Here is a 25,569-nt window from a genome sequence, read left to right as displayed (position 1 = left end):
CTGCAGCTGCTTCAATTGCTCGAATACCTGATACTCATCCAGGGGTTCCAAAAAAACTTCTCAGTCAGTATCATTTTTCTTTAGAGTGGATGCTACATGCGCTTATCCTGAAAAGGAAATCCATTTAGTCTTTCCGCACTTGGAGGTATCTCTGACCTTTGGGCTGAAGGTTCCATGCATAAATCCACACACCTGATATCTTCAGTGCCTCTAAAAGACAGGACCTTTACCGCCAGGCCTGAGGAGAGGGAACAAGGAAGCAGGCTTGCTTTGCTTTAAAAATGTAAGCAGGACTGGATATAATCCAGTGTGGCAGTGCTTCCGGTCAGTCTGGAAAGAAGGAAACTCTCAGGCAGATTTTTCTCTTCACCAACTGAAAGTTTGGGACAAATTACTTGCCCAAAGGTAATCGAATGTTCCAGTGTTCCAAAACATGAACTCTTCCATCTGTGAAACAGAGATAATAACATGGTAGCCAAGATTAGGGAGCACTGAAACTACCCTCCCTACAGCACCCAATGTGGAGTCTGGGTTCAAACAAAAGGAGAATTCGATATCATGGCACAAAGTGGCATGTTAGTATCTTTGCTGGAAGTGACTGTTTCTGCTCCAGGTTTGCAGAACCTCTTCTACCTTCTCTGCAGTTTGGAGTGTCTTTTGCCTCAGAGTCACCATTGCAGGCTCTGGTTTCTCCAATCTTGGCACATAGAAAGGGGCAGTGCTGAAGTTCAGGGAGGCGGAGTAAACTGGCCTTTCCTTGCAGCCTTGGAGAGACCCTCCTGGTTGGCCTGAGCAAAGGACCATGATTTCCTTGTGTCTTATTCTTTTGTTGTTGCTGCTGTCATAGTTGTTGCTTTTCTCCCCAACTTAGCAGTAGTTTAATAGTTTCCTATTTTAAGAGAAAATATTATGGGCCATTAAGCTGTAATATACACAAATGCCTCTGGGCATTTTAATGTTAAATCAGGAAAGGACCAAACATTGCATGGTCTTGAGCTGCATTGGCCTCAGCGGCAGTGTAAGAAGTTGGTGTGCTGGCCCCGTATGTAGCCTTCTCCTTGGTAGATGCAAACTGATAAAGAGGAAAAGCTGTTTTGGAGGTTAAGGCAGGTTGAGTCCTCCAGGTGAGCTGTCCTTGTAGGTAGTGGGATGAATTAAGGCAAAAATGTCAGAGGCCCTGAGCTCATCTGTCCTAGTTGTGTGGATCCCTGTCAGATCCTCAGAGATATTTAGCATAGTTTTGGGTGAGATCAGTACTCATTGAGCACCTTAAAAATACCATCCCCAACATGCCAAGAGGAGGTCCTGGGCTGTCCCCTGACAACCAACAAGATGCCCCTGTGAGCTGCATGGAATGTCACCTTCAATTTGGGAACTGTGGTTTGATTCATATCTTTCAAGCGCATATATATATTTGGAAGAGACACCTAGTTGAGAGAATTCCTCTCTGGAATTTAAAAAAAAATAATGGATGTGGACCTCACCAGCCCCTGGCCTTTTCGTAGTTTATAATGAAAACGAATGTTCATTTTTCCTTTAAAACTGTCTCGAGCTAAATGATACTGACGCTTTCAATTTTTAACATCATAATCAATAAAGGCTGCTTATGCACACTTTGCAAAACCATCAGTTTAGAAGTTTGAAAAAAAATCTGCATATGGCTGCAGCTTGCTGGCTGGAACGCTCTCGCACTAAATCTTCTGAGTTAAAGTTTTACTGGTGTGTTATGAGTAAAAATGCCTTGTCAGCCATCTGCCAGTTTTTCTCCTAACATCCATATTTCCAACCCTTGCTAAACATTGGGAGCATGCGGCCACAAGAGGCCACCTCTACAATTAAACAGCCGAGCGCCGCAACAGAAGCAAGGGCATGTCACAAGAGAATTGTCTAGTATTAATTTTAAAAGTCTGTAAAGACAGGCTCTGACCCATCCAGGATGACAGACTAGCAGTTAAACGTGTTAGAAACCATTAACTCCAAGAGACAAAAAGGGGAAAAAGAGTAGAAAAGAAGAAGAAAAGGAAAGAAACGAAGAAAGGAGAAAAAGACCGCAGCAAACAATGCAGCAGTGTCAAAAGCTTCAATAAATGCTAATCATGGCTGATTAATCAGTCTCTAATTCCACTGATCCAAAAAGGTTACCGAGTCAATTGTGTAAAATTAGCTCCTTCTCATGTGCCCCTCCACATTTGGAGTCTCTCTATCCGCTCATTTGCATCTTTTGCCAATGTTTACTAAGAATTCAGTTCATTAGCTCTTGAGCATAAAGTCAGGAATTGGAGGGGACTCTGCATTTTCTTGCTGAGAGGAGTACTTAAAACAAATAGCATCACTTCCTCAAACATTTATAGATTAAACTAAATGGCATCAATTACTATAGATCTCTTATTGGTGAAAGAGGGAGAAAAGAAAAAAAAAATTTGAAAGATCCTCTTTCTAAACACTCACAGACTTGTGGCAGCACTGCCTGGATCTCATCTAATGTCTTGTATAGTTGGGGGCAAAATGTTTAATCACGGAATTAACAGGAAGTGAATGGCGAGGGGAGCTAACAAGGCTTGCTGCAAGGAGGCTCACTCAAAACTTATAGAGCAGCGTTTTGCAAAGCTCAGAAGCAGAAGGTTGCTTTTGAAAGCCCTTATTAAAAAGAGATGCCTGCCACATATGTAGAAGCTGTCTTGGGAAATACCTGTTTTACCCGTGTTTGAAAATCTTGAAACCTGCCAAAGAGAGGTGGAGAGGCGAATTCTGTGCTGAGCCCAGGAAGTCTGCCCGGGGCTTCAGAGAGGAAAGCAGGGATTGGCAGGGGAGATGGGGAAGTGCCTGCTTGTTTTCCAAAAGTGCACCTTGTGGTATGTTTCAGAAGATGGGGATGTATGTGTTCAGAGATGGAAAATAGAAGAGCAAGTCAAACAAGGAGGGTGGTTTGTTAAAGCAAGGCGGCTGGTTTGTGTAAAGCCACAAGCCTTCCCGGAAAATGTGCAAAATCCTTGGTTCTGGGACGTATGCCCCTCGCTGGGGACGGACAAAGGCTGTCTCCCACCCTGCCTTCGGAGCTTGGTGGGTGAAGGAGACGTGGAAATGGGCCAGGCACAGCACCCAGAGAATTGCTTTGGCCTGAACGGGACAGAGTGGCCCTGCCTCTCAGTGCTCCTGAGCCCAGGCCAAACCCCTGGAGGTACCTCCTGAAGGGAGCACACTTGCCAACCCCTGAGGATGGCATCCCGTTGGACACTCACTCATGCTGGTTTCCCAACCTGAAGCAAGTCGTTTTCTCCTCCAGTGTCAGGATACACCATCGATTCTTGGGAAAAGCAGAAGTGGTTGGCTTGCCTTTAGGAGCCACAATGGACAAAATATATGTCTGTCATTGGTAAAATCACACTCGACACAGTGAGAAATTCACACCATGGGTTTCGAGAGGGAATTGAGCCCCATTCAGGGTACACCCCCAAAATCACATCACCCATTGCGTGCTTACCCCGAGTGAACCCGACTGTCAAAATTGCCTGCTTGATCGATGCTATGACGCCCCTGTAGTCTCAGCGAACCCCTGCCTGCCCCCATCAGCTACCCAGAGGTTTTCACTTACTGGGGGAAGTGGGGAAGCAATGCAGGCTCAAGTCAGCATTAATGATGCAAGTGGGTAGATTCCAAAGACGGATCCTGCTGTTTCTCAACTCCCTGAGCTTGCATCCAGGTGAGTCCCTGGCCAGAGCTGGGGTGGGCTACGCCAGGGGAGGGAGGAGCAGAAAGCTCATTTCAAGGAGCCGCTCAGCTCCCTTCCAGCTTCCTGATTCATCATGTTTTTTTATTAGCTCTCTTTTCCCTGGTAAACCTTTACAGAAGAGGAGCTCTTGGAAACAGCTGGAGCAAGTCCCTTCAGCAGGTGGAGTTTGGTGGGCAGGTTCCCAGATCCAGCCGCCAAATCAGTCAAGCTCCTACTTAAATGAGGGGAAAAGAAAGATGCAACAGAAAAGCTGCCTCGGCTTTCCTGTCTCCTTATTTAATTCACGGGAGAATACATGCAACAGTGAAGGAGGAGGCCAAGAAGAGGGGAGAGGGATCATTTCTTAAACAATTGACTTGGGTTTTAGATATTTCTTTTCCAGCAGAGAGAGTTTTGTTTTGCTTTTTTTTTCTTTTTGCATGTGTGTGTGTGTGTCTGGTTAAGATTTATCTTTAGCTCTTTTATTTTCTTTGTTGCAGTTTTTATGTTTTTTTTTTTTTGTTCCTGTTTGCAAAGGGAATTAGGAGAGGATTTTTCTTGGAAATGGTTCTTCTTTCTCTTCCCAAACTTCTTTTTCCCCCTCACATCTTATGTGTTCACTCTAGTCCTTCTTTCTTGTTGCATTCAGTCTGGGGCCCAACACAAAAGAAAATGGGAGCATCGAAGACTTTGTTCTAAATTATTTTAATGGAATATTTTAAGCACTATTATTTTTCCTGATGTGAAATTTAAGAAGATGCTTATTCAGCATCAGCCATATTTGGTTTTTAAATCTGGTGAGCATTCAGCCCACTCATGTCGGGCAAAGCTTCCATGTGGAATCTGGAAACGCCAACGAGCAGACAGTCATTGGCCCCAAATCCAGCTTTCCTTTCCCATTCCAGCCAAAGCTTGGCCTTTGTTCTCTTATTTCTCCCTATTTGTAAATGGTTTTGCTTCCACAAATCATTATAGCAACTGGCTACAGTCAGTGACAGTCAGGAAGACAAGAACGCCACTTCCCAACTCAGCGACTGACCCTGAAGTAAGCACACATGTATGCAGAGACAGTGCCTGCAGGATTTCTCGACTGGAGGTAAAAGGAGCTCTCTGCCCTGTAAAGAGAGCACACTGGTCGTGCTCAGGGCAGGAATATAGATTTCAGTTGGCATGCCAATTGAGATTGATTGGAAATAACTGCCTGTCTTGTTCAATCCAGAGGGATACGGTGGCCTTGGCTGGGATCCCCGGGGAAGGCTACTCCGTGGGCTCCTGGCATCCATCCTTGCCAAGGGAGGAAGCCACGTGTCCTCCAGTTTTCTTCCTGGGTCTCAGATCTCCACGGTCACTTCACAGTCTAGGCGAAGTATTGTAGAAGTCAAGAAGGAGTCAATAAACCCCTACCAATAAATTAATCAACTCATTTAACTTTCTCTGAGCCACCATTTTGACAAATTGAGTTCTCTATGGAAATTGTTCCTTCCATCGACTTTGCTTACGCTCCTGATGGTTATGTCCCTCTCTCTGCTATTGCTAAAGGGTGCCGAGATGCTAGAAGTGAGCACTTGGACCTCTGAGCTGCTCTGCTGGTGATGCGGCAAAGAATATATGTGTCTTTAGAGGGGAGATACAATTCCATAAATGATGTGAGTTGCATTTTCTTTGACATTTTTGGAACTGCTATATCCATTTGTACCACCACTTGTGAACACATTAAAAAAAAAAAGACAAAAGGAAAAAAGTAAAGATGATGAGATGTATTTCCTGTAATATTTAATAATCACATTGAAACACTGACATATATTGCACTGCATTTACAAATCTCTGTTTCCTTTGAAAATTACACCCCAGCATTTAATTCACCAAAATAACTCATTTTGTACAGCACAACAATGTAGTAAAATAACTCATCTCGAATATGTGGATATGAATAGATTTAACACATCTGCATTGAACAAAATGAATTAATCTAAAAGCTGAGAAACTGCTCTTCTCTTTCGAGAGTTACCGATTATTCTACCATTGCCTTCAGTTTTCTTGTTTGTTTTTGTTAAATTACTTTAGGAATTAGGAAACGAGAGAAGCAGAAACACCGGGTTGGTTTTGCTCCAGTTGGAGTAGGGGGAAAAAAGGCATAAATAATGATTTGTATTATACCTTATTTCATTAAAAAAAATTTATTTACAATTGTGCAGGGACCGGGGAGAACCCTCCATTCACTGTAGGCTGTTTTGTTTAATTCTTGAAAAATGCTGTGTTTCCATTACAGCATTCTCCCAACAGAAGACTGGATATTAAAATTATGCTTGAGGTTGACTGTAAAGTGCTAAAAGCAAATCAGAGTTCAAGTGCATTGCAGGGCTGCTTCTTGGGAGGAGAAATTCATGCAGGCATGGGGTAGTAGCTCTAAAAAGAAGAGATGTGTTTATCACAGAGAGGGAGGGGGTTCCTCAATTTTCATGCAGGACCCATGTGCAGTGGCCTGAAGTTTGCCTTGAAGGATTCCATGGTGGATCATCCCTAAGGGAGAGAAATTATATCTGAGTGAGTAGGGCCACCCCAGGAAGCAGAGCTGAGCTGCGACTGCAGGATTGGAGGACTGATCCGTGAGTCAGGCCTAAAGCTTGAGAAAGAAACCAAAAAACATTCACAAGGTGTACAAATCCTGCAGCCAAGGTGGACTCTCCATGCTTCTGGATCCTGAAAGCCTTCTCTGATGCAACAAACAGAGTCACCTGGGCTCCACCTCCTAGGAACTCTGCAGACAACCCCCTCCCCATTGTTAATGCAACTAGCAGTTCTTCTCCTCTGTGAGCTGGGGCAGGAAAGGAGACTGCATTTCTATGGGATGATGTCAGAGAGCCCTGATCTTTTGCTGCAGAGACTTTGAGGAAGAGTCCATGAATAGGCTCCATGCCATCTTTCTACTCCATCCAGAACTTTCAGTTTCAGCTCTTTAAAGTAACCTGGGTACCGAATCTTTCCCTGTCTTGTGATATCCATCCTCATTCATATACTGTATGAGCAAGTTCTATCAATTCTTCATCTCTAGTGTCTTTCTAAGGCATTCAACTTAAGTTTTCATAGGGCAAAACAAAACAAAACAAATAAACTACAGAAATACAAACAGAGACCACTGTTTTCTCCATTCTTATTTAATCTTTGACACAGTTATTCAATTGCGTGATGACAATTGCAAGCATACGAGATGTAAACAAGTTTGGGAACAAACTCATCTGATTCATGGCAAACATTTGACTCAGCCAAGGAGCCTCCAGTCTTGGGAGCTCAGGACGCTGTGGGCCTGGGCCAGGGAATCTGCCAGAAGGAACAGCCAGCTGTGGCTACTGCTGTGTTGGTTAAGAGGAGACTGGTTAAGGAAGTTTTTATGTACTGCAAATAAGTCAGAGTATGGATAGATGTAAGAGGCATTCAGCTTAGAAACACAGGTAGGGGCCGAACGAGGGGGTGCCCTACTAAGGAGCTGAGAGGTTATCTGAGAGGTCACAGGGAGCCACTGACTATGCTTAAGAAGGGACAGAAGCACTGCTATCCAATTAGCCCTGAGAAAGCTCACTCAGGGGTGGTATGAAAAGTGAACATGGAATACGTGGGATGATTCTTTCTCCCCATTCTTTCTCCGTCCCTGTAATAGGATTATACATGCAGTTTCCAGGTAGCTTTGTCACGCCTCCCAGTAGGGAGAGGGATGTCCCACTGTTTTTGGATTTAGCCTCCTGCCTCGCTTTGGCCTATGTAAAGTCAGGGAACACTACGTATGTAAGCATGGGTTTTAAACATATCTGTGTGGTTTGACTTCCACTCTCCTGCAATTTTCCATGAGAGAAACATGCCCCAGGGAGCTGCGGCCCCTTCGACCAAGCTCGTGGTGTGAAAGTCCACCTGAATCTGACCTGGGACCTAGAACAAAGCTGCCACATCTGACCTATGGAGTGAGAAATGCCTGTTTGCCATCGTGAACCACTGAGATCTGAAGGCTGCTTGTTACCAAGCATTATTACTACAAGGGCTGACGAATACAGCACTAGATCAGAATGGGTGGAATGGGAGGCAGGAAATCCATTGTTTCGACTCACCTAGCTGGGTGAGCTTAAGGGAGCTCCCTGCCCCTCTCTGGGCCTCATTTTTTCTTAGTAAGGTGAGGATGTTGTCAAAGGTGAGCTCCAGGGGCCCTGTCAACTCTCAGTGGGAAGTGACGGAGAAGAGGTGATGGAGTTCTGTCCAGCCCTGGCCGGGCTGCAGTTCTCATGCAAGGGATACTTTCTGTTGCTTTCACCAGGAGATGCTCCTGGCTCTCAAGTGGCTCACAGTTCATAGAGGGTCAAGAGTTGCTTTGCAAATAGGGAGGATCAGAGGACACTCAGAAGCAGCATGTCCCAGTGTCCCTAAAGCTGCTGCAAGTCAGTGACCCTCTACACCACAGGAGATGTGGGGCACACACAGCCTGCACCCCTCACCTGCCATCACCCTGATACGGACAGGCATGGCATCCTCAGAGATGGTCACAGGGCCTCCAGGGGACAGCTCATGAGAGGCTAACAACATTTTTCTAGGAGCCTGGCCTGGAATGAACAGCTTCCGGGAGGGGTTCCCCACCCCCCGCCCTGGGACGGTGATTATCACAGAATGAGTAATAAGAATGAGGAACGCACGATGAGAACAATGGGGAGGACTCCCATGCAGTCACTTTAAGGTTTGTCACCTTCTTCAACGCCAGGGCCACTGTCAGAGAGGCAACTTCATCTAACTAATTAGCAGGGTTTGCCACTTTACAAATCTGCTGTGGCTTTCTTGGCACGAAACAGCTGCTTAGGCAAATTGCTGTAGGAACCTATTAAAAATCACAGGCCTGAAAGAAAAGAAGGGGAAGGTGGGGGTGGGGGTGGGGAGGTGGAGCACAAGCAAGAGGGGAGGAAGGAAACTTTTCTGTAAAAGGTCAGGGGCCTGCTCCCTTCGCTGGGGTCTGCAAGCCAAGCACAAAGCGGTTAACATGACGGGAGAGGCAGTTCCACCCTCCTCTCCAGCTGCGGCTCTGCTCTGTTCACTTGGTTTCTTCCCTTGAAATGCTCTGTTTTTAAAGCGGCTTTGAAGGAATGCTCTCTGGTGGACTGCAACCTGTCACCGCACCCTGTCATCCGTCCAGTAATTAAAATCTGACTGATTTACTGACTGGCACCCACCATCATAGCTCAGGAGTTAGCTGATGTTCGCCTTTCCCAAGGCTAAATTTACTTGGTGAAAAGAGCCCGCTTACTCCCAAGCCGAGCTGTCACTCAGCTGCTGTGGAAGCCAGAAAGATAGCTAACAGAGCCCTCGCCAGCCATCTTTAGTTTATTTTATCCTAATATTTATCACCACCCAGCAAACGAACATAATGCAGGCAAGTTAGTGTGAGCGGGGAAGGCTGATTTGTGGGTCCAGTGGGACACGCCAGAAAACAGTAGATGGGCCGCTCTGAAGGAGGATGGGGGTGGCTCCCTCTAGGCTTCCTGGGCTGGGCCCTGCTCATGGGAAGCTGATGGGGTGCATGTGCCCGTGAGTTTTAAACGATTATGAATTTGGGATTAATCTTGAGCTTCCAAAAGCGAGCTGAGTAGGTGCATTTACAGAAAAGCGTAAGATGATCAGGGTTCCTTATAGGGTGCTGACACCATGGGGCTGTCACAATCAGACATGACTCGGGACTTCCTGAGCTGCCCAGCAGTTTTGGGGGTAACCCAGCTTTTCCATACCCCGCCTGATGACGAGATAGCCACCCTAACCTGTCCTCTACTAGGCTGGGCTTTGCTATCTGAAGTCCTGGAACTTGGCCTATCCTGACCCTTTTAAGGTCAAGCTGGAGCTCCCCTTAAAGCAGCCTCCTTTGGAGTCTCTGGAGCTCTGGCCCCTGGGAACTGCATGGAACTGAGTGACCCAGGCCCTCTCTAGCTCCTTCTCTTAGCCTTCATAGTGCCCTTCTGTGAGCTTCTGTGGGGTGTAGGTTCAAGGCTGAGCATGGGGGAGAATCTGTCTAGAAAGGAACAGACCTGATCCTAAGCTTCCTGGGGCTCACCAGCCAGTGACAATACCAAAATAGCAAACAAATAAAGGCACAAAGAAATAGATATTTCTGATTGCGAAGCACACTAGCAGGGGGAGGAGGAAGGGCTGAGACAGAACCCATAAAGGGAACATAATTCACATTGCGGGTTCAAGGAGTAGCATGAAGCACCTCTGAAGTCCAGGGCCAGGGATAAGGATCATTGAGGTCCCCAGGGGTTGAAATTTAAGGAGGCACCACTGCTCAGGCTCGGGCAAGGGCAGGGTGGGCTGCTGCAAGTGGTGCCCCCTTAAGTTTTGCAGCTTGGGTGCCTCTTCTTCTTCACCTCAGTCCTTCCAGGTGTGCACCTTTTCTTTTTGATGACATGAAGAGGGTTGGAACCCATGTTCTTCAGATTGCCGCATCTCCCAACTATCAGAGCCATCAGCTCACATGACTCATAAATAATGGGAAACTGAAGCATACTATGTGGTCCTCAGCTCACGTGCCTCATTGGGCTGGGGGCACTGATCAGACACGATATGTACAGTTGAAAAGAAAAGTCATTATATTATTGCATAATATATAACACACATGCATACACACACTTTTTAGATAACATATAGAGTGTATATATTTTTTAATACAAACACAATGGCTGTCAAGTTAAGGAATGTGTGGGTAGGAATGCAGGAAGACCCTCCAAGAGAAAAGAAGTGGCCTGGATGTCTCTGTTCCCCTAACACTCTCTTCTTGCAAAAGCTCACTTTCCATTTATTTTTGGGAAGAGACGAGTCTGGAGAGGTGAGCTGGTATGAGAATACCCTAATGCTTGGGAGAAGGATCCTCAAGTGCCTTAGGAGCACCGCATCTCACAGATGAAGTTTCCCTGAGTCCCAGGAGGGGAAGCCAGCATGGGAGACCAGAAAGCAAATCTGTGGAGAAATGAGGCGGATCCAGGAGCTGGGTATCTGGTTCTGGGGTTCTCCCCTCCACCCTGAGAGGCTGAGTAGTTGGTTTTATGACCAGCTTCTGTGACCTTAGGTCAGAGCAGTTCTTCTGGATCTCAGTAAAACCAAAATGTCAAACTTAATAAACTAGATACTAATATGGAAGATGTCTACAAAAACTTTAGACCAAAGCACTTGTGCAGCAACTGAATATCCTCTTTCACAGTCTACCCCCTGGATGCTGGTGTGAATTGGGGCATTTGCATACTGGGTCCTCTGCCTGCTTAGCAGAGCTCACCAGACTGAATGCATCTGCCAGATGGAAGCTACACCTCTTGGGAGGAGAGGAAAGATGGTGACACAGGTACATTTGTTAGCAGAAAGTCCAGGATGTTCTCCTGATTTAGTGCTAAGTATCCCCAAGGACTTTACTCTCTGAGCAGCAAAGTGCCTCCTTCACTTGGTTAGAAAACCCCGAGGGAAGAAAAGCAGCCCAGACTGGGGGTCTACCTGCACTCCCCTCTCCTTGTAGAAGTGGGGGAACAGGACAAGGGATGAGAAGTATGGAAGTTCATATTTTTTATTTTGTGTAGATAATTAGCGAATTGGGGTGGGATTTTCCAGTTAGGAGTTGAAAGGGCAGAAGGAGGACAGTTAATTTTTCAAACCATCACCTTAAAATACAATCCCCCTGTTTGCACCCTGCCTTGATGCAGGGCTCAGGCGGGACATCAAGAAGTGGTGTCAAGGCCAGAACAAGCATATTTTAAAGTAACAGCAAGTAAGTTAAACTAATTAAGCATTCTTAAAGCCCAAGGAGCTTTCCTTTTCCTTCCTTGTTCAAGCAAGCCTTCTTGCCAGACAGAATTTCTTTCTCCTTTTTTTTTCTTTTGCATTCACACCCATGATTTCTACCTTTGTTTCCCACTTACAAGGGACTGTATCTGCTCCGCTGGTGCTAGGTACTTCGCAGCCCTGTGGGCTGGAAGGCAGACCTGGCTCTCAAATGGGGTGTTGGGGGCAGGAGGAGGATTCTGTAAAAGTGCAAACTCCATCAATTTGGGAGACTCCGTATTTCATCCCCCAGGGTAGAGGTCAGTGAGGTTAAGGGAGATAAAGAATTGAAAGCATTTCTGGAAATTCTTGGGAAGAAAGGTGCTAGATAAATCCAGGCTACATTTATGACTACATTTATGGTTCAGCATCCAGCATTGTGGGTGGTCCCTGAGCATGTGGTTCACTCCTTTAGCTCATATTGAGCGTGGGGTGGAGATTTGCTCACAGCTCTAGACTCTGGAGTGGTGGATGAGATGAAGAGATGGGTCCCCCAGACGCCTCACTGATGGGTCAAGGAGGTCACTGCCAAGCAGGAAGATAAACTATCCAATAATCGAAGGCTGATTTCTTAAAATTTTTGACCATTGTACATTCAGTCTCAGTCATACACTCACCCCAGCCATTCCCATTTTCCTGTGGTAAAAGCCCTGGAGATAACAAAGAATTGGAGAGTAACAAAATAAGCAAGTTGTCAGCAACACATAAACTGCATGTTATTTACTCTATAAGAGACGAATATGAGCACATGTGCACTTGGTTTTATTTTAGAAAACAATGCCTCATAAACTAAACACTAGCCCAGCAATTTTATTACATTTACCTTGATAATATGTTGCAACCCATTTAAACAGAACAAATTCCCCGGCAGACCATCACCCGTGCACGGCTGTACAAGCATAACAGACTTGGAATAATGTATAAATCGGCTTAGAGCATAAGGGGCAAGGATGCTTCTTAGTCAAGCCACAACACAAGATAAATTAAAAAAAATTAATTTAGAGGGCAAAAATGCTCTAAGAGGAAATGTGAGGCTTAGGTTCCAACCCAGAGCAAACTGAGAATGAAGTAAAGTTAAATGTCATTTATAAATTGAAAGTTACAAATGGCAGCTTGTGAATATCGCAATCTGCTCAAGGTACCAGTGGACAACCAATTTTGCTGTGCCCTTCCACAAAGTTGCGGAAACACCAGTCCTCCTTACAGGGGCAAGTGCAGCAAAACTCTGCAGTGTTTTCAGCCAGATCTGGTAGAAGAGTCCTTCACAAACTCATCTCCATTTATTAATTCTCAATTCTATTAATCCCCAATAACCCACCTAATGAGTTACTAGCAAGAAGCCCTTGGTAATGTGTAAAGCTGAAAGTCCATACAGTTCACTTATAAAAGTTAAAGACAGGACCTAAGACAGGACCTGCCCATGCTTCATTGATGATAACGGCTTTAAGGAAAAGCATGGAAATTAGCAAAAGGGAGTTAAGTGTCACAAGAGCCCGAAGGAAAGGGGTTACTCTTGGCAGGATAGAAGGTGGCACACAGAGGACCACGGAATGATAAGTTGTGTAGAAAGGTGGGGAGGTGCTTTCCAGGAGAAGAAAACACCCCTCCCCCCCACACACACACACATACACACATACACCAAGAACCAAGTGGTGGAGGTGAGAAAGGTGCACCGGGAGAAGGAATCACCCTGTTTGGTTGGACAGGGGTATATGCAAGGAGCAGATTGGGTAATAAGCAAGAAGGTTTGATCATTCTCCACTGGAAATGGAAATCTTGACTCAATGGTAGGCTTGTAGCATGCTGTCTTCAGAAACTGGTGGTTGGAGCTGCTGTCATGTTGAAAGGTGTTTGATAGTGAACACAGTATCCCAGAAATAACAATGTCCTGGTACATCTCTGAGTGCACAGGGCAGAGTTGAGGTGAGGCTTTAGAGTCTCTCAAAGTAAGGTTTCCTATGCAGAAAATCTGAAAAAAAAAATCCCAAAGTAAGTATCTATAAGGGCAGTTTAGGAAAACCTTTTAGCTCAACCTTACTCCAGGCCACATGAGCAACTCTTGGTTAGGGTTTTGTCAAAAACATTGCTTTTTGTGTTTCAGCTATACCTAGCCACACAGCTGGTTAACTACAGACACAAGGTTGGAAACAAGAAAAATGGGTGGGAACTAGAACTCATCTTTAAAGTCTAGCTCAGTACCTTGAAATTGTCCAGGGAACAAAAGAGCTGAACTTGGAATCAAGAGCTGTGAGTTCAAGTTCACATTCGGCCACTTACTGACCACATTCATGGGAAAAGGAACCAACAATATCCAGATGGAACCTCCGTTCCCTTTCCTACGAAATGAGAAGGAGGGCAACACTCCTACACAGTTTCCACGAAGATCAAAAGGAGACAGGGGTTGTGCATGGGTGGTCCAGTGGTAGAATGCTCGCCTTCCATGCAGGAGACCCAGCTTCAATTCCTGGACCATGCACCCTTCCCCCCTTCCCCTCAAAAAAAAAAGGAAGCTAAGGGGTATGAAGATTCTTAGCAAACTTGAAGCACAGTGCAAACGATGGGTATTTTTATGCCTATTTCAAGAGTCCTCGGAGGAAAAAGAATAGGGATGGGTGTCACTTACACCTCTCTGAATTGATAGGGCTTCTAGTCTTGGAGAAGAGGCAGGACCCTGCAAAGTCCTTCAGAGGTACGGCTACTCAGCTCCCAAGTAAATACTGTTATTTCCACACAATACTCAAAGACACCCTTCAACTTCTAACTCAAAGAGGGTACATTTTCTTTCTTTCTTTTTTTTTTAAAAGGAGCAAGACCTCATCTTCAGCTAAAGGGCAGTGTTTTCAACAACATCTTTCTGTGTTATTACACCAAGCATTTTTTCCTAACTGATGATGCCACTTAATCAAACACTACCCAAGTATCTTTAAAAGCATTTAGAACAAAACATTGCCACAGTTTAGCTTTTATTTCAGCGTCTAATCATATTCCATATTATCTGTCAAAACGAGTTCTAAGCACCCTTCTTGAAAATCTCTGCAGAGTATCCACCGCATGACAGAGGGAGGGAATGAGAGAGGAATGAAAGAGAGGGAAGAAAAGCAGAAAGGAGAATGTTAGATGTGAAGGAACCTGGCTTGACTGTCGCTGCATATCTGATCTATTACACAGAGGCAGGCAGGCTCGGGCTGCAGCCCAGGACCCTCCCCAGGCTCCAGAGACAGTCCTGAGGGCACTCCGCTCGGGCCCCCCGCGCACACCTGAGGGTTGGGCCCTTGCCATCTAATTGGACAGCCGGGTTGGTGAACATGGCCCGGCCTGACAGCTGCCTTGCCAGCCGCAGTGACAGCTGTATCACTTCCCTGATGTGAGTGGGCGCAGAGGAGCGTCGACACATGATCAACTTCCCTCTAATATTCTTCAACCGCCTTGACAGTTGTCCGGCAGGGGCTAGTCAACTTGATGGCCAGTCCTCACGGAGGCGTGGTGGGGCAGCTTCCTCAGAAAAACAGTCAGAAGAGACTGAAAAGGAGGCCCTGGTTGTCTCCCAGCTGAGTTACTCAGAATTGCCGCAAATCCTGAGGTTGGTGGTTATTATAATGCAAGTAAGGGTGAAAGGCAGCACCAGGGAGGATGAGGCAGTGTGGGGAGGGTGGTGCCATCCTGCTGAGGATGGCATGTGTCCAGTCCACCCTGGCCTGGTTACGAGCAGGACTGGTGGTGGGGACTGCAGTCTCCTGGCCTCTGCAGTGACGAGGCAACGCACACTCGGTATTTCTATCCTCACAGATTTTTCTATCGCACGATTTTAGGCTGAAGAGATGTTCTCATGACATGCCAAGTTTGGAACCCTCCAAAGCATAGGTAGAAAATGTCTTGGCCTTTCCTCATGCTGAAGACTGTCATACCTCTTAGCTCAGAGGCAGCAGAACAGGTAGCTTCATGGTGCTGTGACATCCCGCTCCCTTCACTGGCCATACCTCTTCCTGAAGGGGACCTCTTTCTCTCACTTTGCCCCTGGCAAGAAAAGCAGTGCTAAGTTGGCATCCAAGAAGCATGAATTCCAATTAAGGCTCTTAGAATTTAACAGTGAGACTAGAGGCATTTTGTGGCATCAACAAAGAGGCTGGCCCTGGTGACTTTGTCAATCTTCCCACTGGTTTCAACATTCTCCAGGTATGTTAAGTACAGGCAATGTGAAAAGGAGCAAACAGGAGCTTATGAAAAGATGGCCAGCAATAAGCACATAAAAAATGCTCATTTATTCATGAAGGAAATGCCTATCAGAACCACAATAAGATACCATTTCATACCCACCAGAATGGCTATGATTAAAAAAAAAAGAAAAGGAAAATAGCAAGTGTCAATGAGGATATGGAAAACTAGGAACCCTTATACCTTGTTGGTAAGAATGTAAAATGGTGCATCTGCTGTGTAAAACAATTTGATGATTCCTTAGAAAATTAAATATGGAATTATCATGTGACACAGCAGTTCCACTTCTAGGTATCTACACCAAAGAATTAAAAGCAGTGACTCAGACAGGTATTTGCACACCAATATTCATAGCATCATTATTGACAATTGCAAAAAGGTAGAAGCAACCCAAGCGTGGTATATACATATAATGGAATATTATTCAGCCATAAAAAAGAATGGAGCTCTGATGTACCTCACAATATCGATGAGCCTTGAAGATATCACCTTGAATGGAATTAGCCAGACCCAAAAGGACAAATTTTTATCTCATTTATATGAAATAATCAGAATTTGCAAATTCACAATGTCAGAAATTAGATTCCAGGTCACCACAGGCAGGGATGGGGGTGGAAAATGGGGAGTTGATGCCTAATTGATATAGAGTCTGTTTGGGGTGATGGAAATGTTTTGGTAATGGATGGTGGTGATGATAGCATAAACAGTGTGAATATAATGAACACCACCAAATTATATACTTGGGAGTGACTAAAACGGGAACTGTTATGTGGTATATTCACTACCAGAATAAAAATTAAATCCCTTCTCTCCCCTCCCCCCAAAAAAGATAGCCAGGCCATTTAGGTTCCTCAGGGATGAGAGCGTTTTGGGTTGCAAGAGGCAGAAATTCAACTCACCTGAAGGTAAACAAGGGAGGATTTTATAACAGGAATATTGGAATGTTTTGATGGACTATTGACCAGAGGCCAGATGGGCTCCAAAAACTACCCCAAGTTGTTCTGACTCTTGTCTCTGCTTGTCTCCATATGTTGACTCCCCATCTCCACTTCCTGCTTTCACCACTTAATTTTTCCTGTGTTTAAGAAAAAAAAAATTGACAGCAGCAATAAGCTTCAAAACTTAAAGCACAACAACTTAAAAAAAAAAAAAAGAAAGAAAGAAAAAGCTGTCCTCTCATTCTGAGTTTCTCTTTTAAGGTTCTCAGAGAAGAATGTGATTGGCCCAGCTTGGTCATGTGTCCCTCCGTGGACCAATAAACTGTGAGCAGGAAATGCATTGTGTGGGCCAAACATGGCAGCTTCCAAGGGGGTCACATGGATAGTTTGGGGATGGTGGTGTGGGGAAGAGGGTGGGTAGGGAGTGGTTCTCGGAAGAGGAAAGTACTGGGCAGATAAAGCCAGGGCTGCCCACCAACAGATGGCTCTTCTGCAAGAGGAGAGTATATAAGAAAGTTCAATACAAGGAAATGCCATTCATTTCCATATTGGAGCCTATCTGATATCACCCTGAACTGGAGCTAAAGATTGTGGTTGTTCATTGTTAGAATATGTTCAGCCTCTGAGAAATAATCCAGAAATATTGCCCTCCACAGCAAGCAGTGACATGGCTTTGTAGTGACGGCACCCTCTGAAAAAAATATCAGAAATTACTAATTGGGGATCACAAAACCAATCGGTCACCGATTGGTGACTACCAGCTGGTGACTACCTTGTGAAGCAAGCAGCTGAGTTCACTCTGCGGCTCTGATCTGCTCTTCCTCCTGCCTCTGTCCCCACTCAGACCCACAGAGGTCAGCTCCACAGATAGAGCAAGTGCGCTTCAGCCCCGCACACCCCTGCAAATTGAATAAAAGCCTTCCCTCTGGTCAATGTCTGCTCAGAAGGGGCCCCCGGGGACTTGGATGACAGGGTAGAAAGGCTGGCTAAGGTGGCACATGTGATCCTGGCAAGACCCTGCAGATTCGGGACCTCACTCTATGCACAGAGAGCCGTGGGGAGGAGGCCAGGGTGGTTAACATTCGATTCGATGCAGGTGAGGTGTGATCAATACACAGAGGAGCAAAGCAGACAGGCGGGGGCATGGGGGCTCCCTCCAGCACTTGGCTGGACCTAATGGAGGCTGTTCCCAGCTTCCATGAATATGTCATTCAGGCTCTGAAGAAACCACACTTGAGAAGTGTTTATGATCACTTCAAAATTACATGCTTTCCACAAAAGTCTGATTTATGAGCAATCTGTTAAATTTGAATCTGAACACCTTATCTGAATTAATTAATCTATCTGCAGGGATAAAGGTGCATTCTCTTTTAATGTCAGTGCTGTGGTGTGTCCATTTTCCACTGGGAAGGAAGCATTGTTTGATTAGGTAGGGAGTCCACTCTTTGCTGAAGACACTCGTGGGTGGAGTGGACTCCTAATTACCAGCTGCTGGCCCCTCCCCTCCTGTCTCAGGTCTTCCACAGCAGAGGAGAATTGAAATTGCTGCTCAGAGTATGCTTTGGATACCTCTGGGATAGATGGCAGCTGATCAGGGGGCAGAGAGCAGCTGCAGAACAGTACATGGTGGCAGCCGAGGTCCAGGCGACCTCTGCACCATACCGTCAGAGGGCCAGGCTGCTGGCTATGCAAGCGGCCGATCCACAGTTCATTTCCTTCCATCCCCCTGTCCCTGGTTATTACCCAGACCTCAGTCTGCCACTCTCCTCTGTCCCCCCAGCCCCCGCCTCAGCCTCCTTCAACCTCCCCTCAGCCCCCGCCTCCTGGGTCCCTGGATGCCAGTCTCCAGCCTTGGCAGTGTCTCCTGTCACTCACCCTTCGAGACCTGGGCTGCTCTTCACTCTCTTGACCCCAGACCCACAGACATTTCTTGGTGACAGCTCCGTGATTCCTCTGCGGCAGTCCAAGAACGTGGGGCTCCAAAGGGGCCTCTGGGAGGACGGCAGGAAGCAGGAATCCAGCCCAGGCCACAGCTCTGCCAGCTGGACCCTCCCTGCACTGGAAGCCCCTGGCTGGGAGGTGGGGGTTCCAGCTGCTGCTGTCCTTCCTTTCTCCCTCCTCCCCTCACCACCCAGGCACCGCTTCTCTCTCCATTTTCCATTTGGAATTAGGGCCACGCACAGAGCATCCTTTACCTTCTTTGTACATAACAGGACATTTCCCCAGATAGAGAATCCCACCTTAGTTAACTGAATACCAGTCCACTAAAGACCAGTATTTCCTGGGCTCCTAGCAAGTGCCTCAATTAAGAAGCAGTGTGTATGTGTTAAGAAGGAGGGTGCCAGCGCCAGGGGTCTGGGCTCAAATGCTTTCTGGCACATGACCATGGACAGGTAACTTCATTTCTCTGAGCCTCGCTTGTAAAATAGCAACAGCACCTCGCTGGCTTGCTGCAAGAAGGAAGTGAGAAAATGCAGAAAACCTTTGGACTCTGTGTCTAGGGCCTGGCCCAGAGCAGTGTGTATGTGTTAAGAAGGAGGGTGCCAGCGCCAGGGGTCTGGACTCAAATGCTCTCTGGCACGTGACCGTGGACAGGTAGCTTCATTTCTCTGAGCCTCACTTGTAAAATAGCAACAGCACCTCGCTGGCTTGCTGCAAGAAGGAAGTGAAAAAATGCAGAAAACCTTTGGACTCTGTGTCTAGGGACAGTCAACCTATGTTTTCTCCTTCAATTATCATAAGGTTCTTGTAATCTAGTTACTACTGTCTGCATTCACTATACTGAAGTCACAGATGATGGAAGAGTTCAAATATTTTGTCCAAGTTTACACAGCTAATTAGCATCTGTCAGGACTTGAACCTGGGTCTGGTGCCCAGTTTGTTACTCATCTTTTGTGCTTAGCACATTACTGCCACACAGATGCTGTACAGCTTGCTGCTGGATTTGTACAATCATTTGTTTTTATTCACAAACCCCACAACTGTCCAGTGGCCAGCCACTGCAGGGAAGGTGTGTGGGGGGAGGGGGCTTGCAAGGTGAGAGGTTCTGAGAGCTGGGGTCATCAGGCTGGCACCCGCAGTGTGACATCCCCACCATCAGGACACCTGGGGATGGCTCAAGGCTGGAGCACCCTGCCCTGTCGGAGAGAGGGGGAGCCCTATAGGAAGTGAGCTGGGCCTTCCTTTGAGGAAGGGGGGGAGACACAGCCAGCCGTAGGGGGAGGATGGAAGGTTGGAGGTAGCAACGCCCCAAGTGCCCTGTGCAAAAGGATTTTATGGAAATCAACCCTCAGATATAGATCTAACTCCATCCTCTTCTCGTGCCACATGGCCTCTACCTCAGCCAAGGCTCTAGCATCTCCCCCCAGTCTGGTGACCTTAGAGCATCCATGAGGGCCTCATGGCCTCCATTCTACCCCACAGTAGCCAGGATGCTCTCTTCAAAATGTAAAATAGTCCTCACCTCCCCAAGCCTTCCAGCGGATCCCCATTGCAGTCAGGGTGCATCCAACCACTTGAGTGCCCTCTCCTGGACTTGCTGCCTCATCTTGTCCTGCTCCCCTGTCCTCCGGGCTGCAGCCCACAGCTTCTTATTGGGGCTGGGACCCACCAGCACCCTCCGCCTCCCGCCCCTCCCAGGCTCCACACGGGGTCTTCTCCCTGCCTGGAACACTCCTTCTCCCCGAATCCCACAAGGCTGCCCTTTGCTCGATCCGTCCACCCCAGAGTAAAGCCACCATTTAAAGAGCCTCCACCCCTTCGTCGCTCTGTCACTTTCTGCTCCCCTTGCTTTGTTACATTTATATCAGTACTGAAATTATCTTTCTTTTCGAATCGTTTTTATCAACTCTTAAGAGTGCAGTGGTGCAAAGAACGATGAGACTGAAAGACACTGAGAGTACCTGGAAGGCTTCCTGGCATGGAGAAGGTCTCTGACAAAGGCAGGGGGAGGATGCTTGGGGGATGGGTATTGAAGAGATTACCCAGGGTAAGGGAGGCAGCTGCTCTATTAATCTCAAATAAATGCTTTGATTATATTTATGGACCAGCAAATACTTTTACCAGATTATGTCCCAAAACCTTCAGCCTTTTCCTTGTGAAGCTTTGCACCTCTTTCTCTGTGCCTTTTCCCCCATTCTTTGCCAAATTCAAGTTGCATAATTGAACTCCCTTTCCACAAGTTTTTCCAAAAATATTTCCCCAAAAGTTGCTAATGAGTAATCTAATTCCAGAACGAAAGCGGGACTGTGTCCCACAGCAGCCAGGCCCCTGCCACCAAGATGCCAGTGACGCTCCACCCCCTGGGAATTGAAATTCAAGTGATGCTATGATCACTAAACCTCAAACACCATAGATTCTCCCAACTTTTTTATCAAGCTTAGACCATTTGCGGGGATTGGGTTCTCTGAAGTTTTGCTTTATAGGGTTTTCCACGAAAGATATAATAAAGAGCAATTCAGCCAATCAGAAGGAATGTTTCCAGTTTTTAATTTAGAAATGGACAAACCTAGTCAGTTCATATTTATCAGCCCATTCTGTCCATACCAATCTTTAGCTTAGTAGTAAGTCAGTTACAGTTGGATATAAAATAGAAGGATGACTAGTCTCTTGCATGTACTGCTGCCCCATACAGTGGAAATGACTCTAAACAAGTTCCTGGACAAGTTTCTTGTCCCAGTTCTATCACTAATAGGCTTTAATAGATGATTAAATTTAATAGACTAATAGACAATTTTTAGAAAATCGTCTTTGCTTCTCTGAACTTTAATCTCCCTACCTAAAAAATGAAGATTAGATTAGTAGAGGGATTAGCAAACTATAGGCCAAATCTGGCCCCACACCTGTTTTTGGAAATAAAGTTTTATTGAAATGTGGCCCAACATATTTGTTTATAGATTATCTGTGGTTATTTTCATGCTACAATAGCAAAGCAGCTATGGCAGAGACTGTATGGCCTACAGAGTCAAATTTACTCCCTGGCTCTTTACAGAAGAAACTGCTGACCATTAGATAAGAAGGACCTCTAAGGTTCTCCTAGCTTCACTATTCTCTGATTCTAATTTTGAACCAGAGCATCTTGGGGGTGGGGAGTGGGGACTGCCTGGTTCCTGACAGCACTGTGGAGGAAACAGTGGGATTAAAATAGCATGCCATCAATCTCAGGACCACTGTGGCCAGTCCCTTGAACTGGTAAAGCATGGCACAAGCATACTGTGCTTCTGCATTGTCTGTCTGTCCTTCCAGGGGTTGAGCATTAACACCATGCGGCTGGCTGCCAGGACCATCCCACCCTGCTTTCTTCCAGGGGAGCCCCCTAACAACTCCCATCTCCCAAGTCTGTGCCCTGAATCATTCCCACTTTGTTTCTATCACTGCCCAAATTAGAGCAAATAAACCCTCCCACTGTCAACTTCTGCCTCCTTCATTCTCCTATCTTATTTGTTAAACAAATCCTGATCTGCCTTTTTAGGCTGCTCTTGAATTTTATGGCAGCATATAATAAACATCTGACTGCTTTTATTTCTATTTAACTTTTATCTTGAATGTCTCTGCTGTTTCAAACCAAATATTTATAGCATCTCACAGCCGCCTCAATTTCATTCCTCGCCAATCCTGTCACTCCCTCCGGCTTGCCTTCACCCGCCCTTCAGAGTCTGAGGAATCTTCAGGCAAAGGGTCCCTCTGCCCCCCAGAGGGCTCCCCATCTGGATTTCTGAGTCAGTGGGTGTCCAACGGAGCTTCCTAAGCAGCCTGGGCCCCAGCTCAGGGTCAGGTCATCTATAGGTGATCTCAAGAGACTTCCTTTGCTTTGTATCTTCACAGTCAGCTCAGGGCTAAGCTGGGGCCTGGTTGCCGGAAGCTACCCCACATGCCTTGTCCATTATGGAGCAGAAATGAAACATTTGAGGTTCTCTCTTTTCTACTACATAACTCTTTCCTCTAACTCCCAAGCTTACCTCTAGTTTTCATGCCCACCAAAAATTGCTTCCAACCACCCTAACCTCTCCTCACCCCAGGCTCTCTGATCCTTACTTGGTGACTTGTCCTACCAATGAATTCTCATGCAAGTCTAGGGTCTCTGTAATGGGTTAAGTTGTGTCTTCAAAAAGAGACATGTCTTAACCTCCAGTATCTCAGAACATGACCTTATTTGGAAATAGGGTCATGACAGATAGAATTATGTTCAACTCAGATACGGTTATACTGGAGTAGGGCAGGCCCCTGGTTCAATACGACTAATGTCTCTATCAGAAGAGGTGAGGACACAGACAGACAGAGAGAAGGCAGCCATGTGATGACAGAGGCAGAGCTTGAAGTGCTGCAGCTGCCAACAAGCCACCAAAAGCTGGAAGAGGAGAGGAAGGATTCTCTTCTGCAGGTTTCAGAGGGAGCAGGGCTCTGCTGACATCTTGGTTGTGGGCTTCCAGTGTCCAGAACTGTCATTTAAGACACCTCGTTTGTGGTATTTTGTTGTGGCAGCCCCAGGAAAGAAGCCCCATGTGGTGGAGGATAACACTCTTGGCTTAACAGCCTGAAGACCTCACGTTCCCTCTCTGAGCCTTAGTCTCCTCACCTGGAAAGGGGGAATCACGCAGCCACCAGGTTGCCTTGAGGATCCCAAACAAAGATGAGTGAGGAAGTGCTTTGTAAACTGGAGCTTTCTGTCCCATGGAAAGAAGGCAGATGGGATTCCAGCCTGCTGGGAGCACAGGGCTGAGGCCATTCAGGAGACCCAGCAAGGGGTGGCTTATACTGCTTGGTGTTTTGAGGTTCCGAGCCAGGAGAGAGCTCTTATGTCTCTTGGGTTACCTTTTCTCATCCTATCTGTCTCAGCTTGCACAATGCCTGCTAGCTTCTGTCTATTACTTGGTGCTGCTGAATCGGCCTCATCAGCCTGTCCTGGACCTCTTCCTCACTCCCTCAGGAGACTCATTACTCCAGATGGGCTTGCTGGTGGCTCCTGATACAGCAGAGAGGGTGCCACAAAAAGCCAACTAGTCCCTTGTTTCAGTTTACTAGAGTTTCTGGAATGCAGTATACCAGAAAAGGTTTGGCTTTTGCAATGGGTATTTATTAGCTTACAAATTTACAGTTCTTAGGCCATGAAAATGTCCAACTCAAGGTATCAACAGAACAATACCTGGACTCTGAAGACAGGCTGATAGTATCTGGAATACTTCTTTACATGAGACTGCACATGGCCAGCATCTGTTGGTCCTTTGCACCTGGATCTCATTGCTTTCAGCTTCTGGTTCTTGTGGCTTCCTCTCTGAGCTTCTGTGGGTATTCTCTCAGCTTCGCCAAGGCTTTTCTCTATATGCTCCTCTTAATTTCATCTCTCTTATAAAAGATTCCAGTAAAAGAATTAAGACCCACTTTGAATGGGCTGGATCACATCTCAGTTGAAATAACCAAACAAAAGGTCTCACTCACAATAGGTCTGCACCCACAGGAATGGATTAAAAGAATCCATTGGCCTTTTCTAGGGTACATAACAGCTTCAAATCACCAGACACTTCCTTCAGAGTCACAGCTTGTATCTGGCCACAACTGCACATTTTAGCTGACTGGATACCCAGAGGGAAACCCCATGTGGGCCTCGGTAAGAATCTCATGTTTGGTCCTGCACTCCTTCTATCTTAGTTTGCCAAGACTGCTCTGACAAATCCCACAGGCTGGTTGACTTAAATAACAAGAATATTTCAGTTCATGGTTTGGAAAGCTAGAAGTCCAAAATTGAGGTCTCCATGGGCCATTCTTTCTCCCAGAGTCTGCAGCATTCTGGTGCTGGCTTGCTGGCCATCCTTGAGTTCCTTGGTTTGCACACCTGCCTCCATCACATCGGGATCCCACTCTCTCTGGCTTCCCCTGACTGACTGTGACTGAACTTCCTCAGCTTCTAAGGACTCCAGTCATGTGGATTAAAGTGCTCCTTGATGCAATTTGGCCTCATCTACATAGGATTTTTGAAGATCCATTGATCCATTGACAAATGAGTCTACACTCACAGTACAGGGGTTAGAACTTGAACATGTCTTGTGGGGAACGTGTCTTGTGGGGGACATGGTATTGGGGAACGTGTCCCCAATATCTCTTGACACTTTAATCCATTTTGAGATGTCACATAAAGCACCTTGAACCTCAGTGTCTCAGAATAGATGAGGCTTCCTTCTGAGGTGTCCCATTTTCCACCTGCCCACCCATGAAGGGAATTCCTTTCTAATCCCCTGCATTGTCATTTTTGTCCCAAAGATCCCAAATTATTAACTGAGCCATTCTCTAAGGAAGGTTTTGCTTGTTGTATTTGTCAGGACACTTTCACTTTCAGGTGATAGAAACCTTGTTAGGTTGAAGATGAAAACCCAAGGGAAACTTCTAGTGTGCTGAAATGCTCACATAGCTGAGAAGTCCAGGGGCCTCTTAGCTGCAGCCATACCTTAATCCAGGAGCTCAAATGATATCATCTGAAAGCCATGATTCCCTGATAAACCAACGGTAAGAGAGGATGTTGAGCAAAAGGAACTACTATAAATTGTGATAGGAGTGTAAGTTGGCACAACTACTTTGGAAAACCAGATGTTACCTGCTGAAGCTGGACAAATGCCTTCCAAAATAAAGGAATTCCACTTTTAAGTGTGTGCCCATTAGAAATGAATCCTGATGTCTGCCCAAAGATATGTACGAGGCTGTTCATGAAAACTTTACTTATTACGATAGTCAAAAATTAGACAACCCAAATGCCCAGTAATAGTAGAATAGGTAGATAATGTGATAACATGGGATATAGTCATACAAGGAAATATTATACCAAAATGAAAAAATTGCAAAAACAACATCTGACAACATAGATGAATCTCATAGCACAATGCGTGAGTTAAAGAAGAC

Source organism: Tamandua tetradactyla, chromosome 16 (genome assembly GCF_023851605.1).
Source record: "Tamandua tetradactyla isolate mTamTet1 chromosome 16, mTamTet1.pri, whole genome shotgun sequence".
Taxonomy (NCBI): domain Eukaryota; kingdom Metazoa; phylum Chordata; class Mammalia; order Pilosa; family Myrmecophagidae; genus Tamandua; species Tamandua tetradactyla.
The sequence above is the reverse complement of the archived record's forward strand: the minus strand, read 5'-3'. Positions refer to the sequence as shown.